Raw genomic sequence first — 20747 nt, forward strand, 5'->3', positions numbered from 1 at the left:
ATTATTCATTTTTTTTTTCTATTTTCTTTATTTTATTTTTTTAAATTCTCTTTTCCCTATTTCAACGTGATTAAAGTGTTATATATATAAAAATAATTATTTTTCTTAGGGAAGGAGGGATTAATTGCTGAAAAACGGATAAATTTCGACTCCGGAGCTACGCACACGACTCACTCCGTAACTCCCTTTAATATTAACTTATAATTTTCAAACTCCGCCTGAAATTTGAGTTTTATATACCTAACAATCGTACCAAAGAGAATTTTTATACACTAATTAGGGGGCACATAAAGGGCCAATATAGATTTTGTTAATTAAGCGGAGGGAAGTTCTTTAAGCTGTATATTTGTCGATGCAGTGTGTGACTCGTGGTGTGGTTGTTAGCGCTATGGGTAAAGAGATTTGTAGACTCGGTGGTCAGGGGTTCGGTCCTGGTCACGGATTAGTTTTTAATCTTTTTTCTATTTTCTTTATTTTATTTTTTTAAATTCTCTTTTACCTATTTCAACGTGATTAAAGTGTTATATATATAAAAATAATTATTTTTCTTTGGGAAGGAGGGATTAATAGCTGAAAAACGGATAAATTTCGACTCCGGAGCTACGCACACGACTCACTCCTTAACTGCCTTCAATATTAACTTATAATTCTCAAACTCCGCCTGAAATTAGAGTTTTATATACCTAACAATCGTACCAAAGAGAATTTTTATACACTAATTAGGGGGCACATAAAGGGCCAATATAGATTTTGTTAATTAAGCGGAGGGAAGTTCTTTAAGCTGTATATTTGTCGAAGCAACGTGTGACTCATGGTGTGGTTGTTAGCGCTATGGCTAAAGAAGTTTGTAGGCTCGGTGGTCAGGGGTTCGGTCCTGGCCGCGGATTATTTTTTAATTTTTTTTTCTATTTTCTTTATTTTCTTTTTTTAAATTTTCTTTTCCCTATTTCAACGTGATTAAAGTGTTATATACAATAAAATAATTATTTTTCTTTGGGAAAGAGGGATTAATAGCTGAAAAACTGATAAATTTCGACTCCGGAGCTACGCACACGACTCACTCCGTAACTCCCTTTAATATTAACTTATAATTTTCAAACTCGGCCTGAAATTAGAGTTTTATATACCAAACAATCGTACCAAAGAGAATTTTTATACATTAATTAGGGGGCACATAAAGGGCCAATATAGATTTTGTTAATTAAGCGGAGGGAAGTTCTTTAAGCTGTATATTTGTCGCAGCAACGTTGACTCGTGTTGTGGTTGTTAGCGCTATGGGTAAAGAGATTTGTAGACTCGGTGGTCAGGGGTTCGGACCTGGTCACGGATTAGTTTTTAATCTTTTTCTATTTTCTTTATTTTATTTTTTTAAATTCTCTTTTCCCTATTTCAACGTGATTAAAGTGTTATATATATAAAAATAATTATTTTTCTTTGGGAAGGAGGGATTAATGGCTGAAAAACGGATAAATTTCAACTCCGAAGCTACGCACACGACTAACTCCGTAACTCCCTTTAATAATAACTTATAATTTTCAAACTCCTCCTGAAATTAGAGTTTTATATACCTAACAATCGTACCAAAGAGAATTTTTATACACTTATTAGGGGGCACATAAAGGGCCAATATAGATTTTGTTAATTAAGCGGAGGGAAGTTCTTTAAGCTGTATATTTGTCGAAGCAACGTGTGACTCGTGGTGTGGTTGTTAGCGCTATGGGTAAAGAAGTTTGTAGACTCGGTGGTCAGGGGTTCGGTCCTGGCCGCGGATTGATCTTTAATTTTTTTTCTATTTTCTTTATTTTATTTTTTTTAATTCTCTTTTCCCTATTTCAACGTGATTAAAGTGTTATATATATAAAAATAATTATTTTTCTTTGGGAAAGAGAGATTAATAGCTGAAAAACGGATAAATTTCGACTCCGGAGCTACGCACACGACTCACTCCTTAACTCCCTTCAATATTAACTTATAATTCTCAAACTCCGCCTGAAATTAGAGTTTTATATACCTAACAATCGTACCAAAGAGAATTTTTATACACTAATTAGGGGGCACATAAAGGGCCAATATAGATTTTGTTAATTAAGCGGAGGGAAGTTCTTTAAGCTGTATATTTGTCGATGCAGTGTGTGACTCGTGGTGTGGTTGTTAGCGCTATGGGTAAAGAGATTTGTAGACTCGGTGGTCAGGGGTTCGGTCCTGGTCACGGATTAGTTTTTAATCTTTTTCTATTTTCTTTATTTTATTTTTTTAAATTCTCTTTTCCCTATTTCAACGTGATTAAAGAGTTATATATATAAAAATAATTATTTTTCTTTGGGAAAGAGGGATTAATAGCTGAAAAACGGATAAATTTCGACTCCGGAGCTACGCACAGGACTCACTCCATAACTCCCTTTAATATTAACTTATAATTTTCAAACTCCTCCTGAAATTAGAGTTTTATATACCTAACAATCGTACCAAAGAGAATTTTTATACACTCATTAGGGGGCACATAAAGGGCCAATATAGATTTTGTTAATTAAGCGGAGGGAAGTTCTTTAAGCTGTATATTTGTCGAAGCAACGTGTGACTCGTGGTGTGGTTGTTAGCGCTATGGGTAAAGAAGTTTGTAGACTCGGTGGTCAGGGGTTCGGTCCTGGCCGCGGATTGATCTTTAATTTTTTTTCTATTTTCTTTATTTTATTTTTTTTAATTCTCTTTTCCCTATTTCAACGTGATTAAAGTGTTATATATATAAAAATAATTATTTTTCTTTGGGAAAGAGAGATTAATAGCTGAAAAACGGATAAATTTCGACTCCGGAGCTACGCACACGACTCACTCCTTAACTCCCTTCAATATTAACTTATAATTCTCAAACTCCGCCTGAAATTAGAGTTTTATATACCTAACAATCGTACCAAAGAGAATTTTTATACACTAATTAGGGGGCACATAAAGGGCCAATATAGATTTTGTTAATTAAGCGGAGGGAAGTTCTTTAAGCTGTATATTTGTCGAAGCAACGTGTGACTCATGGTGTGGTTGTTAGCGCTATGGCTAAAGAAGTTTGTAGGCTCGGTGGTCAGGGGTTCGGTCCTGGCCGCGGATTAATTTGTAATTTTTTTTTCTATTTTCTTTATTTTCTTTTTGTAAATTTTCTTTTCCCTATTTCAACGTGATTAAAGTGTTATATACATTAAAATAATTATTTTTCTTTGGGAAAGAGGGATTAATAGCTGAAAAACGGATAAATTTCGACTCCGGAGCTACGCACACGACTCACTCCGTAACTCCCTTTAATATTAACTTATAATTTTCAAACTCCTCCTGAAATTAGAGTTTTATATACCTAACAATCGTACCAAAGAGAATTTTTATACACTCATTAGGGGGCACATAAAGGGCCAATATAGATTTTGTTAATTAAGCGGAGGGAAGTTCTTTAAGCTGTATATTTGTCGAAGCAACGTGTGACTCGTGGTGTGGTTGTTAGCGCTATGGGTAAAGAAGTTTGTAGACTCGGTGGTCAGGGTTTCGGTCCTGGCCGCGGATTGATCTTTAATTTTTTTTCTGTTTTCTTTATTTTATTTTTTTAAATTCTCTTTTCCCTATTTCAACGTGATTAAAGAGTTATATATATAAAAATAATTATTTTTCTTTGGGAAAGAGGGATTAATAGCTGAAAAACGGATAAATTTCGACTCCGGAGCTACGCACAGGACTCACTCCATAACTCCCTTTAATATTAACTTATAATTTTCAAACTCCTCCTGAAATTAGAGTTTTATATACCTAACAATCGTACCAAAGAGAATTTTTATACACTCATTAGGGGGCACATAAAGGGCCAATATAGATTTTGTTAATTAAGCGGAGGGAAGTTCTTTAAGCTGTATATTTGTCGAAGCAACGTGTGACTCTTGGTGTGGTTGTTAGCGCTATGGGTAAAGAAGTTTGTAGACTCGGTGGTCAGGGGTTCGGTCCTGGCCGCGGGTTGATCTTTAATTTTTTTTCTATTTTCTTTATTTTATTTTTTTTAATTCTCTTTTCCCTATTTCAACGTGATTAAAGTGTTATATATATAAAAATAATTATTTTTCTTTGGGAAAGAGAGATTAATAGCTGAAAAACGGATAAATTTCGACTCCGGAGCTACGCACACGACTCACTCCTTAACTCCCTTCAATATTAACTTATAATTCTCAAACTCCGCCTGAAATTAGAATTTTATATACCTAACAATCGTACCAAAGAGAATTTTTATACACTAATTAGGGGGCACATAAAGGGCCAATATAGATTTTGTTAATTAAGCGGAGGGAAGTTCTTTAAGCTGTATATTTGTCGAAGCAACGTGTGACTCATGGTGTGGTTGTTAGCGCTATGGCTAAAGAAGTTTGTAGGCTCGGTGGTCAGGGGTTCGGTCCTGGCCGCGGATTAATTTTTAATTTTTTTTTCTATTTTCTTTATTTTCTTTTTTTAAATTTTCTTTTCCCTATTTCAACGTGATTAAAGTGTTATATACATTAAAATAATTATTTTTCTTTGGGAAAGAGGGATTAATAGCTGAAAAACGGATAAATTTCGACTCCGGAGCTACGCACACGACTCACTCCGTAACTCCCTTTAATATTAACTTATAATTTTCAAACTCCTCCTGAAGTTAGAGTTTTATATACCTAACAATCGTACCAAAGAGAATTTTTATACACTCATTAGGGGGCACATAAAGGGCCAATATAGATTTTGTTAATTAAGCGGAGGGAAGTTCTTTAAGCTGTATATTTGTCGAAGCAACGTGTGACTCGTGGTGTGGTTGTTAGCGCTATGGGTAAAGAAGTTTGTAGACTCGGTGGTCAGGGTTTCGGTCCTGGCCGCGGATTGATCTTTAATTTTTTTTCTGTTTTCTTTATTTTATTTTTTTAAATTCTCTTTTCCCTATTTCAACGTGATTAAAGAGTTATATATATAAAAATAATTATTTTTCTTTGGGAAAGAGGGATTAATAGCTGAAAAACGGATAAATTTCGACTCCGGAGCTACGCACAGGACTCACTCCATAACTCCCTTTAATATTAACTTATAATTTTCAAACTCCTCCTGAAATTAGAGTTTTATATACCTAACAATCGTACCAAAGAGAATTTTTATACACTCATTAGGGGGCACATAAAGGGCCAATATAGATTTTGTTAATTAAGCGGAGGGAAGTTCTTTAAGCTGTATATTTGTCGAAGCAACGTGTGACTCTTGGTGTGGTTGTTAGCGCTATGGGTAAAGAAGTTTGTAGACTCGGTGGTCAGGGGTTCGGTCCTGGCCGCGGGTTGATCTTTAATTTTTTTTCTATTTTCTTTATTTTATTTTTTTTAATTCTCTTTTCCCTATTTCAACGTGATTAAAGTGTTATATATATAAAAATAATTATTTTTCTTTGGGAAAGAGAGATTAATAGCTGAAAAACGGATAAATTTCGACTCCGGAGCTACGCACACGACTCACTCCTTAACTCCCTTCAATATTAACTTATAATTCTCAAACTCCGCCTGAAATTAGAATTTTATATACCTAACAATCGTACCAAAGAGAATTTTTATACACTAATTAGGGGGCACATAAAGGGCCAATATAGATTTTGTTAATTAAGCGGAGGGAAGTTCTTTAAGCTGTATATTTGTCGAAGCAACGTGTGACTCATGGTGTGGTTGTTAGCGCTATGGCTAAAGAAGTTTGTAGGCTCGGTGGTCAGGGGTTCGGTCCTGGCCGCGGATTAATTTTTAATTTTTTTTTCTATTTTCTTTATTTTCTTTTTTTAAATTTTCTTTTCCCTATTTCAACGTGATTAAAGTGTTATATACATTAAAATAATTATTTTTCTTTGGGAAAGAGGGATTAATAGCTGAAAAACGGATAAATTTCGACTCCGGAGCTACGCACACGACTCACTCCGTAACTCCCTTTAATATTAACTTATAATTTTCAAACTCCTCCTGAAGTTAGAGTTTTATATACCTAACAATCGTACCAAAGAGAATTTTTATACACTCATTAGGGGGCACATAAAGGGCCAATATAGATTTTGTTAATTAAGCGGAGGGAAGTTCTTTAAGCTGTATATTTGTCGAAGCAACGTGTGACTCGTGGTGTGGTTGTTAGCGCTATGGGTAAAGAAGTTTGTAGACTCGGTGGTCAGGGGTTCGGTCCTGGCCGCGGATTGATCTTTAATTTTTTTTCTATTTTCTTTATTTTATTTTTTTAAATTCTCTTTTCCCTATTTCAACGTGATTAAAGTGTTATATATATAAAAATAATTATTTTTCTTTGGGAAAGAGAGATTAATAGCTGAAAAACGGATAAATTTCGACTCCGGAGCTACGCACACGACTCACTCCTTAACTCCCTTCAATATTAACTTATAATTCTCAAACTCCGCCTGAAATTAGAGTTTTATATACCTAACAATCGTACCAAAGAGAATTTTTATACACTAATTAGGGGGCACATAAAGGGCCAATATAGATTTTGTTAATTAAGCGGAGGGAAGTTCTTTAAGCTGTATGTTTGTCGAAGCAACGTGTGACTCATGGTGTGGTTGTTAGCGATATGGCTAAAGAAGTTTGTAGGCTCGGTGGTCAGGGGTTCGGTCCTGGCCGCGGATTAATTTTTAATTTTTTTTTCTATTTTCTTTATTTTCTTTTTTTAAATTTTCTTTTCCCTATTTCAACGTGATTAAAGTGTTATATACATAAAAATAATTATTTTTCTTTGGGAAAGAGGGATTAATAGCTGAAAAACGGATAAATTTCGACTCCGGAGCTACGCACACGACTCACTCCGTAACTCCCTTTAATATTAACTTATAATTTTCAAACTCCGCCTGAAATTAGAGTTTTATATACCAAACAATCGTACCAAAGAGAATTTTTATACACTAATTAGGGGGCACATAAAGCGCCAATATAGATTTTATTAATTAAGCGGAGGGAAGTTCTTTAAGCTGTATATTTGTCGAAGTAACGTGTGACTCGTGGGGTGGTTGTTAGCGCTATGGGTAAAGAAGTTTGTTGACTGGGTGGTCAGGGGTTCGGTCCTGACCGTGGATTAATCTTTAATTTTTTTTTCTATTTTCTTTATTTTATTTTTTTAAATTCTCTTTTCCCTATTTCAACGTGATTAAAGTGTTATATATATAAAAATAATTATTTTTCTTTGGGAAAGAGGGATTAATAGCTGAAAAACGGATAAATTCGACTCCGGAGCTACGCACACGACTCACTCCGTAACTCCCTTTAATATTAACTTATAATTTTCAAACTCCGCATGAAATTAGAGTTTTATATACCAAACAATCGTACCAAAGAGAATTTTTATACACTATTTAGGGGGCACTTAAAGGGCCAATATAGATTTTGTTAATTAAACGGAAGGAAGTTCTATATATTCGTGGAAGCAACGTGTGAGTCGTGGTGTGGTTGTTAGCGCTATGGGTAAAGAGATTTGTAGACTCGGTGGTCAGGGGTTCGGTCCTGGTCACGGATTAGTTTTTAATCTTTTTTCTACTTACTTTATTTTATTTTTTAAAAGTTTTTTTTCGATATTTCAACGTGAATAAAGTGTTATATGTATAAAAATAATTATTTTTCTTTGGAAAAGATGGATTAATAGCTGAAAAACGAATAAATTTCGACTCCGGAGCTACGCACCCGTCTCACTCAGTAACTCCCTTTAATATTAACTTATACTTTTCAAATTCTGCCAGAAATTAGACTTTTAAATACCAAACAATCGTACCAAAGAGAATTTTATACACTAATTAGGGGGCACATATTGGGACAAAATAGATTTTGTTAATTAAAAGGAAGGAAGTTCTTTAAATGGATATTGGAAGGTAAGATGAAAAACATCCGAACCAGTCAGATTGTTGAAAAAATTGTACTGTTTCTTTTTATAATGGCCTTTCAATTCCTCTCTTTTTTTCTATGTCATAGTTTCCCGTCAGGGGGGGGGATTATCGCAGCAGGCGGTGAATCCAGGGCTCGTAAAAACTGTTACTAATAGTAACATAGTATTTCTTTTATGAAATAATTTAAATGACAAAGGTCAATTTATCCGAGTGTACTGAGTTTCTTAAATGAATCAAATATGTCGTTTGCCAGTTCCACAATCAAGCCAATGATTTACAGAGGTTTCCGCACAGAAATCTGAAAGGGGTTTTCCATTTAGGTCGACGTTTAACGCTTCTTGTTTAAGTCCAGTACATAATGTGTTTTTTTTTTTTTTTTTTTTGTAAGTTCATTGCGGAAAAGCCCCTTTCAACCACTGCAGTACTCCGAGACAGAGAAAACATCAATTCCACCATGTGCAGTAAGCTGCTGTATTTCTAAATTAGAGGGTCATTTTAGAAGTGAGGCGCTAGACTCTTGTAAGATAATAAAAATTGAAAATGTATCACGAATATTAACGGGAAAATGGCCGTCCGCGCGGACGTCGGATTCGAAAAATTCGTTGTCCGCGGAGAATTTTTGACCGCCGAGGACGGGCGGTTTTTCGATTACCCTGGGTGAATCCCTTTTGCAGGGATATAATAATAAGATTGTGGGTGATTAAGAGATGTTATGGATTTTCGGAAAATTCGGAAGATCGATCTATTCTTTATCTTAATTAAATAGACTATTTTTCAAATTTAGAAATTTGTTACTAGAAAACTATAAAGTATGAAAATATTTGTTTGTTTTTAACACTTTTGATAAAGAATTCTTGAATGTATTGGTAAGATAGTTTATTTGTATAATCTATGTGTTTTTTTCTTTCTTTGTGTGATAATTCAAAGGGATGTTCTCAAATATACTTTACCTCACACTTTTTGTTAACTCAGAAAGTATATGTGATTAGAGTTTTAAAAATATTTCACTCATAGTAGTACTAATAAAAAAAATCAGGCGGTGGATTGCAGGTCTACCTAATAACATTTTTATTAAATTTCCGGCATTGAGCAGTAGACACAATTCTGAGTTTACGACTATCTATGTTCAACTACGTAGCCTTGTAATTTTGAACCCACCCCAGAAGACAAGAGAACTCATAGATCAAGCATTGGGACAAACTAGCTTTTGCGGAGGTCTTTTTGATGAAACGAATTCGCATTTACGTTATAGTGAGAGGAAAACCACGAAAACATCTCACCGTTAGCCAGAAGGCTGACCATTCAGTGGCGTGGGGTGATAAAGAATAGAATTCATTCCCTCCTCCGTGGTAGTGACTTATTTAGGACGAAATCAGTGGCTGATTTACATTTTATTTCATCTGTAGACTCAGTACTTTTCATTTCTTTCGGGAAGTGATTTAATTTGCTGTGAACTTTCCCACAGAAACAATATGAACACCTTTTTACATGCAATTAATGGATTTTTCCGTATCGTGATCTGTCGCGCCAACTACCCTCGCCAAGATGCCAAATAGATTTCAAACTTACAAATTTAAAAAAAAAAGAAAGAAGAAAACAAGTAGATGTTTGCCCGGGGGTGGCTACTAGTTATACCTTTCAAATTTGTCCCCTTCTGTGATGTTTTTTTTTTTTAGTTTCTCGTGGGCAGCTGCCGGGAAGTTGCCAAGACTTGGCAATTATTCTGCCACAGAACATGATATGGAAATCTTCCCATTTATAGCACACATTTTTATCTTTAACCATGTCTATTCGCTCATACACTGAATGTCTTCTAAATTTAGGACAAAAGTATAATGGACGTTTTTCATTACTCAGACTAAACTTTACATTAAATTTAATTTTAAGCCGTGCTTACAAAATTTAGCCTTAAAAATTGTGTAAATCCTTCCACGATCAGTCTGACGGCAAGGAGCTTCTAACTCATGATCCGATATAGGATATTTTACGTCAGCACTGCGGTCGTTGCTAGCGAAGAGCAGAATTTGTATCTGCCAGTCTATGCTTAGGTAGCATCATTGGGAGGCGAACGCTCGGTGGCCACAACTGCTTTTAATTGGTTTTAAAGTTTACTAAATTTTTGTCTCACTGAAAAACTGAACTTAGTTGGACAAAACTTTATAGCATTAGTATTGTGTCGTATGTACATTTCATCATATCTAAAACTTATGTTTAATTTAGTTTCTCGGTTGGAGATGTTTAACTTCTGCCGATAAAATCTCCTACTGACCAGGAGGTTAATTAATTTAGTCATTTGGCACAAAGCTCTAAAATAAGAACTTTCACGAATATCAGACTGTAATGTTCCCTCACGGTCAAAAGATAAATGGTTATTTAAAGTTTTGCGTAATTGAAATTTCAACAACGCCATTAAGTTTTCATTTGAACTTCGTCTGCATTTGTTAATATAGATTTCTGTGTTATTCCTGCGTTTTGAAAAGTACGCACATAGCTCAGAGGTCCTATCTGCAGGAATTAAATGTTCGGATTAATATGATCTCCTTTATGATTTATGAATTTTGTAAAATGCAGACTCTGGATATGCATTTAAAGGGCCTACCTAAAAAGGGGTTGACAATGATATTTGCATAACTAATATTTATAAAACTTTACTCGACTCTAGATCAAATACTGTCTCTGACTAGAGTGAAATTATGTTAATTTGACCATCGGAATAAAGACATTTTATATTCTTTTTAACGCTAGGCTTTGCATTGCTGATCTAATTGCCATGAGGATCGTAGTCTGCCAAGATCTCCATTGCTGACCTAGTTACCACGAGACCTGTTGTCTGCCAAGATCTCCATTGCTGACCTAGTTACCACGAGGCCTGTTGTCTGCCAAGATCTCCATTGCTGACCTAGTTACCACGAGACCTGTTGTCTGCCAAGATCTCCATTGCTGACCTAGTTACCACGAGGCCTGTTGTCTGCCAAGATCTCCATTGCTGACCTAGTTACCACGAGGCCTGTTGTCTGCCAAGATCTCCATTACTGACCTAGTTACCATGAGGATCGTAGTCTGTCAAGATGACCTACTTCAGTTGCCTAGTCGACATAACAGAACAAGAGGTTTATTTTTATATTCTCCTTGAATAATATGAAAATTCCATTTTCGGTATTTTAGTTATTGAAATTTAAATATTTTCTCTGATAAGAATTAAGCTATATAAATATTTTTAATTAAATCGAAATCCATATTTATGATATAAATGCAATTTAAGTGTACATTGTTTAAAAGTTTATTTCAAATATTTCTATTAATCGTAAAGAATATTTAAGTCTTATTTACCAAAACATACCTTTTTCTGTTTATCATATCTAAAAATTATTATTCATAAATTTTTTGAGTGATATTTACCCATTAAATATCTTAAATTAAATTTAGAATCTAAGTCTCTGAAAATTGGCTGCACCTTCTCAAATCCATCAGCTATGTATTATATATACGTACTGTTAATAGTCTTAAAATTTTAAAGACAAGCTTATTGTTAACTATTGCTCGTTATCAGCTATGACATAATGTTTAAGAAAAATTAAATCTTAGAGCAAAAGAACTAATTTCAATTTATTGATGTTTTTTTTCCTTCAAACTATTGTCCAGTACACTAACTAAAATCTAAAATTTGTATTATTCAAAAGAATTGTTTCAGTGTGCCAGTTTAAATTCAAATCATTAAATTCAGAGAATTATTAAAAATTAAAATACTTTCGATTCTCAGACGAAACGTATTTAGATGAATAAAACTTTATATCGGATTTTATTTTGGTATTACAAATTTTAAAATATTCCTTCCATGTATTTCCACCAAATGCATCATACGTTACTTTAATATTTTAGAATCTGTTTAAGTAAATGTGGGTTAATTTCAAAATCTACCATTTAAACTACACTTAATCTGAAGTTTAAGCAAAACTTTTTTGTAAAAAAAAGATTTGAGGAATTGATATCTAATATACAAAATCTTATCTAAAATTTATAAGCTATTATTAAAATAAACTAACTCTTAAACTTGTTTTAATCTTTAAAAAAATTTCAGCTCGCAGGTGAAAACCGGTATTTATTAAATCAACGTTTTAAAGTTTCAAAACTCGTTGCGGTAACGAGATATTTGAAAACCGGAAAACTAGAACATGCAAAACACGCTTTGGCGTAACAGAAACTTTTATACGTAGATAGAACTAATTATACACATTATCGCATGCTCTGATAATGTTAGATTAGTTAGAAGTTTGGTAAATAAAATATTTCAAATTGTCAGTTGATTTCTTAAGATAAACGAAAGTTATATTTCTTATAAAATATATTTGATACATTAATAAATGGGCTTCTACAAAACTAGTCTTGTTTTTTAATCTTATTTCTCTGCCGAGTCTATTTGCATAACGAAAATCTTTAAATGGATATGCCTCAATTTGCTTCATCTCACCTCTTAAATATTTAAAACAGTTTTGATATATATTCAGTGCTTAAAAGTATACGTTCAACTGAAAATTTCAACACCGAATAATTATTACGGATGATTCGGCTCGTTTAGTTATGCGAAACTGGCTATGAGCATAGCACGTGATAAAAGGATATTTTAAAATTTTTAAAAGAATCGGTGACACACTATTTAGCCATAGTTTCAAAAAGCAAATTTGGAAAATTTTTGAATTTTCCCTTTTTTAAATGTAAATATACCTGGATGAGCAAATTTAAAGCAATTCATGTTTAATCAATTTCGTTATGCATTCATATTATTCATCATGCTATTTCCGGCTAACTACTAACATGAGACTAACTATAACATATATTTTAACCATAAGCTAACATCAATTCATTGACTCGGCGGCTAAATAAGTTTAAACAATGGGACACAGTTACTCGGTATAAGATATCTTATTTAGAGTATACTTAAAATTTATATTTTAAAATTATATTAGATTTTTATAAATTATGAGATAGTAAAAGTTTTAATTAAGGTTATGCAGTTTCGATAATTTCCAGTTATTTTTCAAAGTTTAGTGAAAATAACTTGGAAAAAACGCTTAGAAATACTTTGGAAATACTGAAATTCAGCTTTATTCGAATTTTGAAATTTCTAATTCGGATAAAATAAAATTTTGTAACAGGTGCATTAAAGATACGCACAAATTTTAAGAACATGCATCTATTTTAATAACTATAAAAGATAAAAAATTAATTTCTGACTTTGTATAAACTAAAACAAATTCTTAATTATAAACTAAAACAAATTAAGAAATTTTAAAACTAGTGATTTTTACTAAGACTGAATGTCTTATTACTTAAACCAAAAATCTAAAATTAATTAAATACGAAACACATTAAACTTTTTAGCTTTAATTTTGAAGATCTCTATTAAACAACATAAACAATAAATACCCTGAAACAATCTTATATCATAGTACATGCACCTTTTTAAATGCATAGTCTTGTAATTGTCCATTATTTTGTACATTTCTGAATTGTGTTTTCTTATCTCGAGATTCCTAAAAAATAAAATATGAAGGGAAACTTTTAAAATTTTATCAATATTCTTTCATTAAACATAAAAACGCGTTAAAAAGGCGTACGGTTGAAAAATTTTCCCGGATTAACTCTTACGCAGTTTATTTTATCGCAAAACTATAAAATTCGGATAGGACAAAGCTCCAAACGTTAAATTCCCGAGCCTGACGGGCCAGGCCCTAGTTAAGTAATATTTTAGCTCTACAAAGTGACGCACAAAATCTAAGTTCACAATTTAACGAATTTGCAGAGCGTAGCAATGCAGAATTGATTAGCGGGTTTATGAAATCGTTACGTTTAGTGCATAAGTAAATAAAACAAATCTTAATGAGAATATTACTTTCGAATCGGCAGGTATTTAAGCCAAAATATCGTTGAATTTTTGTTAATTGTAGTTGTCAAAACACAAACGCAGACATTAGTCAAATGACTATTAGTGATTTCACTGTTCGGCTACCGCTGTTGAACTAAACTATTTATTTACGTAAGTTAGATCAACTTTAATTCGGGAGAGTCGAAGACTAACATCATATATTTTGAAATGACAACTCTAGTATTAATTCTCGCTATGACAGCCACTATTCATAATGCTGTTTTGTCTTCAATGCTAATATAAAATCCAAAGTTTTCTTAAGGCGTTCCAGCTAACTATCGTGGCTGAAATCCCACTGTAATACGGGTAGACTTCAAAACGTTCTTCCTTGTATATTAAATTAGTTTCATTGTAAATTGTTTTAGACTAAGTATGAATCGATTAGGTTAACAACGTTTCACTTATAGAGCCGTACATCCACAGCATTAATCTCTTTTCGACCCAGGTTTTAAACATCCTGGAAAGTACTCGGCGAGCTTTAAAACTTTTACAGCTATTAAAAAGAATAGCGCATTGACAGCTGCTAGGCATTACGATATGAGGAACTTTATATAACTATACTGGATCCCTAACTTGACGTAAAGCTAATCTAAAACAAGAAAAATGGGTACTAGACAAATTAGTTTTCAAAGCATAAATGGTAGAGTTTAGTTTAAAAAAAGGTTCATACACAAATTAATAATTACAGAATATTCCATAATCTGATAAATAATCATTTTAATAATTTGATAATTTCGAAAATAGGTACATAATTCCTATCGATCTTCAAGGTCTAAATCAAATTATAGAATTTACTTCAAAACTAAGTTTAAATTTAAGTTACATGACAAAAATTGAAACGTGAATTTAATATTACATCAAAAGTCTTTAAATGTATTCGTAAATTTAAAACAATTTGAGTTGTGTATGTTTTAATTTAGTATTTATTACAACCAGATTTATTCGTCCTATTGAAATTCAAGATAATTCAATTTTAAAACTTTAAGGAAATAATTTAAATCTTTTAACGTGCATATCTATCTAATAAAATGAAATAGCTATTTAGTATTTGTAATAGATTACGCGTTTTTAAAAAAATAAGATTCAACGTATTAACGTATAAATTAAATGTTACCAATTTAAGATTTTCAAAAATCTGATTTTGGTGCTACGTAAAGTAAATATAGATTTCCACCCAAATAAGTGTCTAAAGAGTTCTCGAACACGCATTTTTAAATTGAACTATTTCTTTTAAATATACCGATCCTGTGTAAAAGTGCTACAAATATAGGTTCTTGGTCAGAGAAGGCAAAAATTTGATAAAAAATTGAATCTACTATTTGAACAGAAGCCGAAACAATCCACGAGGTAAAGTATAAACATACTATCTTAATGTGTTCAGTTTTAAATCTAACAGTAACTTTTTTTTCCGATTCTCATAGTATGTTGCGATTGCGTTTAATACTTATGAATTAATGACATAGATAACAATAAGCTTGTTTAATGATTAAAACTTGTATGCAAAAGTATTATGAAAAGTAGATTTGCAAATTCCGAGAAATGTTTTTTTTTAATCTTCAAATTCATTGATTTGAGTTCTATCCTAAGCGGATCATTGTTAAAATGGGCGAGAAATCTTCTATGCAAACATAAATTCAATAAAATGTTATAGAAAATTCTAAATTGGGGTCATATAATACTAATTTTGGAATCTCTAACAGTTCTGAGCTGGATTAAGTTAAATTGTCTATGAAGTAAATTGTGAGATACTACATCGAAATTGCAACTGTATCATTTTATAGTTGTAGAGAACCAAATTTAAATCCGATAGCACGTATATATTAATAGACTGTGATTAAAAGACAGCTGAATGAAAAACAGTCAGTACTACCGCATTTATAGTCGATGATATAGCAGATCTACACAATTTGGGGATATCGATCTGCTGCATGAGTGTGCAAGGGTGAATCGGAAGCTTCGGAATGTTCTAGACTAGTGTGGATAATGACGTGGAGGTGGTAGTCGGCCGTTCCGCTTTCTCGTCATGTTTCACACTCGTCCAGCCGTTTCGGAACTTCTCGATTCACACATGAGCGTTTCTGTAGTGGATCAGTATCCTTGTGCTGTGTAGAAATCTTTTAACGGTAGTCTTTCTTTAAGAACTTGAAACTAGTTATTCTTTTTTGATATGTACTCGTGCAGCTTTGACTCTTAACAGAATAAATAGGATACAACAATGAATTTTCGAACGAAAGAGTTCCCCCGATGTCTTCAGACTCTATACTGATCGTGTTTTAAAAAATCAAACATTATCTATTTTTTGCTCTAAACAGTAAGTAGTAGTAAATCTTTAGGATTTTAATATACACCAGCAGGTGAAAAAATCTGTTAGAAAAAGATGTAGCTATTTTTTATAAAAAAATTACTTTTTTTTAATGTGCCCTCTTCTGAAAGTTATAAATGAACAGTTTAAATTTTTTACAGCCTTATAACTTGAATTGAAAGTAAAAGGTAGTGCCAATTTTATGTAAGATTGCAGGCTAAAATTTAATCTAGAGAGAAACTCAATGTGCAAATCTGCCTTTCATATAAATTAGTTTGAAAAACTACATTTTCAAAATAAAACTTAAATTTTTCGGAAATTAAGTTTCAGGTGCAAGAGACTTTTCAATTTTAAAATGAAATCTTAAAAAAAAAAATTTTTTTTAAAGTTTCTTTAGACACTATTTAAAGTGACAAAATTGAGAATTAAATTTTAATGCATTCAGGTTCATTATTTTTGTTCTGATACATATTTTTACAAGGAGAATTTTCAATAGATTATAAATTTTCATGACTCTCGCATTGTGTAATTAAATATCAAAGTTGCCGTTTGATAGCTTATTGTACACTTTAAGAAATCCATGTTAATATTTCGTTGCAAGTTTAATGTGAAATGTTGCTTAAAAAACTCCATTGTAAATGTTAGAACTCCATGTAAAATAAGGAAGATATTGTTTAAAACTAATTTGTAAATGAGAGACACATGTAAAGCCTAGATGCAGCAGGGGTGAAAGCGAGACGGAAAATAGGAAAGGCTGGTAGTAAAACCATTTCAGTTATAGCTAGTTTTGGGGAGGAGTTTAATTATTCTTTTTTTAAATTTTTCAACAATATCTACTTTATCTTGGAAAAGAAGCAGTTTTATATATATGCCAGAATTATAAAAGAAATCTTGATAGTTACAGATATTTCATTTTTTTCGAAAAAATGCTGGAATGAAATGTTTTACGTACCAGGTTTTTCTCTTTTCCGTCTTGCTATATAAGGGCTTTCACCCATGAGATGCAGTTTGAAATATATGTAATTATAAAATGTTTTAATAAAAATATTTGATCGACAAATTGGTTAGTTTTACTTTTTTTATACATAAAAATTTCTTTTTATTCCAGACTAAGTTATTCAGTTTTAAATTACTATTTTACAGATTAATGATATTCAAATTTATCTTGAGAATTTTCTTTTTGAAATTTGTATTAGGGAAATATTACGCTGTTAGTTGAACTCTTCTCTAAATACTTTACGGATAGTTATGAAAGCAAATGCAGATTTCATCAGAACCGAATTTAGTTCTATGTTGAGACACTAGACAAATATTTAGAAACATTTTATACCCGTCAACATGTACACTTTTTAAAGAACTTTTCTTAGTGAAAAATCTAATTCAAACAAGTAGACATCGACAATAAAATTCTCCCAACTGACAAGAATAAGTGCTTTTATCTGATACTCATTAGTTTTTCTTCATTACTCTCGAGAATTGAGAGCCAGATTGTGTTCTTTGACTCACAATTTGTATTAAACAGAAAGGGGGCTGACCCCCCCTGTTCGCTACCGCTCAAGAACCTCGATGATTTCATCTCAATAGTTGCTGTTTCTTGGCAGAAAACGGCTTTTCTTTAGTTAAAATTACTCACTTACATATACGTACTAAAAGTAATTGTGTTTGCTTACGCTTGTGCCTCCACTTCCCCACGTTCAAATATTATCTATTAGTATTATAAATATTTTGATTTAGAGTTGAACAAAAGTAATTTTTCTAAGTAATCTTTTTTTATAACGTTTACATTGTTCAAACAAATTTGAGTTCACGACCGTAATTTCATATTTTCGCTTATCAATCGGGCAAATATGTTAAATACCATTTTTACTTGCATCACATTGTGCATGAAGCTGATCATTAAGTTTTATAACAATATATTAATGTTTGCACAGAAATAATTATAAAACGCTTAATAAGACTAGACACTTTTTTAAGTAACTTTATTTTAAAATGTAGCCCAGAATTACTTTATTATAATAAAATAAAAAGCAATTCTCTTAGTTTTAAATTCTTGAATTAAAAGTGTAATAATAGCAGTAGAGAAAATTACCTTTAAATTAGGGATACAGACATATTTATAGAAAAACAATACCTTTTGATTTTTTACGCTGATCACAATCTGGATATGAGTGAGGAAAAAGTGTATCCCACCATGTGATTTTTCCAGTCAATGTAAGTGCTCCGACAACAGGGAAAAACTGTCAAAATTGTGTTTTTATGTTATATCTATTTCATATCTTTTAATTGTATTATAAGTTCAGAGGAAATGAAAATATATTAAGCATTTTAATTTTCTATTATAAAGTACAGAATGGCAGCATTTTTTCTCCTTTAAAAGTTAAAAAATCTACAAATTTGTTTTTATTTGCAGTTAATTAGAACTAAGAAATAGTTATTCATCACTGAAATTTATGCAATTAACAAAATATAAGTTTTTGAAATATAACTGAAAATTTCTTATTTGGATTTTATATTCTAGTATAAAGTACCGATAATCTAACAGGTTTTTAAATAACTATTAAACTGTTTTTAGAATTAAAATATCAAAATATATTTTTACTTGTAATTAGAGAGCTTGAAAAATATATAAAAGGGAAACCGGTGTCCCATCTGCGTCAAAGGTTAAAGAATTTTTTCACTGGGTATTAGTAGTTTAACAAACTAAATTCCGTAAATTTTATCGAATTCTTTTTATTCATTGAAAGTTCTTTTTTAAAGAAAGAATTTTTAAAACTTTCAAAAAGTTTTCGTATTTAAAGGTTAGACTAAAAAAGTTTCTTAAATTTTAAAGCATTTTTAAAACTTTCAAAATCAAAAACTTCAAAACTTTTTAGTAAAATTTTGTGACTAGTTTGACTAGAACAAAATTTACTGAATGAAATAAACTGTTCAAATGGTTCACTTAGTTTCTTCAAAATTCTTTTTTAAATACTGAGGGAAGAGACCTTTTCAAAACCATTATTAAATCTCATTCTTAGTTTTTCATTATGACTTGAACTTAATAATCTAGTTATATAAATTCTCGTAAGTAATCTACTGATTAAAGTGTACACATTTCTGATAAAGTTAATGAAGTGTTCTTAATTCTCTGACGAAGAATTTTTATTAAACATGTCGTACTTTTTCATTATATTGTATAAAACACAGTATAACAATTGAAAATATTATAGTTAGAATTTTGATCATTTATGATCATTAAATAGAGAATGCCGCATCAGTTTTTTGTTTCTGCTGTAAAGGTAATCAATTCATCCAACGCGGCTCATTTCTAAATTTACACTTATTTTAAATTAGATCTAAGAAATAGTAGTTAATTATTGAAGTTTCCTTAATTAACAAGATCAATTATTAAACTTTTTATTATAAATGGAAAAAAAATTGAAACTATTTTTTGGATCATGTATTTCAGTACAGATTTCAGATTATTTAACAGATTTTTTAGTAAATATTAGACTGATTTTACGATTAAATATACCGAAATATATTTTTACTTGCAATTAAAGTGTCAAAAATACATAAAAGGGAAACTGGCTCATCTGCGTCAAAGGTTAAGGAATTTTTCTCATTGTGTACTATAGTATATTAACAAACTAAATTCCGTTATTTTATGTAATTCTTCTTATTCATTGAAAGCTCTTTTAGACCTAGTTTCCAAACTTAAAAAAATTTTTGTATTTAAAGATTAGACAAAAAAAGTTACCTAATTTAATTTAAAAACTTTCAAAAAAAATTTGAGTAAAATTTTATGACTAGAAAATTTAAAGAATTAAATTAACTGCTCAAATGGTTCCTTTAGTTGCTTCAGAATTTTCCAAAGGGCAGACATCTTTTTAAAAGCATTATGTCTTCATAATTTCTTTATTGCAATGTTTCAAAATATAATTTTATAATATTAAATAATTTTATATTATTAATATTAAATGAAAAAAATATTGCCACTCGTCCGGCGGTGTAGTTTTAAATTTAAAAGTAATTCTGTTGAAATTTCAGTCATTTTAAAACATTGTAATAAAGAAATTATTGCCACTCGTCCGGCGGTGTAGTTTTAAAGTTAAAAGTAATTCTGTTAAAATTTCAGTCATTTTAAAACATTGAAGTGAAAAAACTATGACCATTCGTCCGGCGGTGTAGTTTTAAATTTAAAAGTAATTCTATTAAAATTTCAGTCATTTTAAAACATTGTAATAAAGAAATTATTGCCACTCGTCCGGCGGTGTAGTATTAAATTTAAAAGTAATTCTGTTAAAATTTCAATCATTTTAAAACATTGCAATAAAGAAATTATTGCCACTCGTCCGGCGGTGTAGTATTAAATTTAAAAGTAATTCTGTTAAATTTCAGTCATTTTAGAACATTGCTATAAAGAAATTATTGCCACTCGTCCGGCGCTTGTAGTTTTAAATTTAAAAGTAATTCTGTTAAAATTTCAGTCATTTTAAAACATTGTAGTAAAGAAATTATTGCCACTCGTCCGGCGGTGTAGTTTTAAATTTAAAAGTAATTCTTGATTATTGTAGTTGAAAAGTGAGGACGCCACGAAATCCAAACGAAGATCCATTTTGCCAATGGGTAAAAATATCACAGCATAAATA

General features: G+C 31.3%; 1 long non-coding RNA gene across 6 annotated transcripts in view; it reads right to left on the reverse strand.

Annotated features, from left to right (window-relative positions):
• LOC139425036 (uncharacterized) overlaps window positions 1–20747 on the reverse strand; it is a 106403-nt gene that overhangs the window by 74155 nt on the left and 11501 nt on the right. Inside the window, exons 2-3 of one of the 6 annotated variants that reach the window (XR_015431644.1) lie at window positions 18248–18353; window positions 13348–13422 (exon numbers count right to left, since the gene is read on the reverse strand). The exons of 3 other annotated variants lie outside the window; for them this stretch is intronic. This is a non-coding gene — a long non-coding RNA (uncharacterized LOC139425036). Of the gene's footprint in view, window positions 1–13258; window positions 13423–18247; window positions 18354–20747 lie in introns of those variants that run through there. 2 more of the 6 variants (XR_015431645.1, XR_015431646.1) reach the window with 2 other exon arrangements.

Source organism: Parasteatoda tepidariorum, chromosome 2 (assembly GCF_982258835.1).
Source record: "Parasteatoda tepidariorum strain Cologne lab strain chromosome 2, Ptep-v5.0, whole genome shotgun sequence".
Classification (NCBI taxonomy): domain Eukaryota; kingdom Metazoa; phylum Arthropoda; class Arachnida; order Araneae; family Theridiidae; genus Parasteatoda; species Parasteatoda tepidariorum.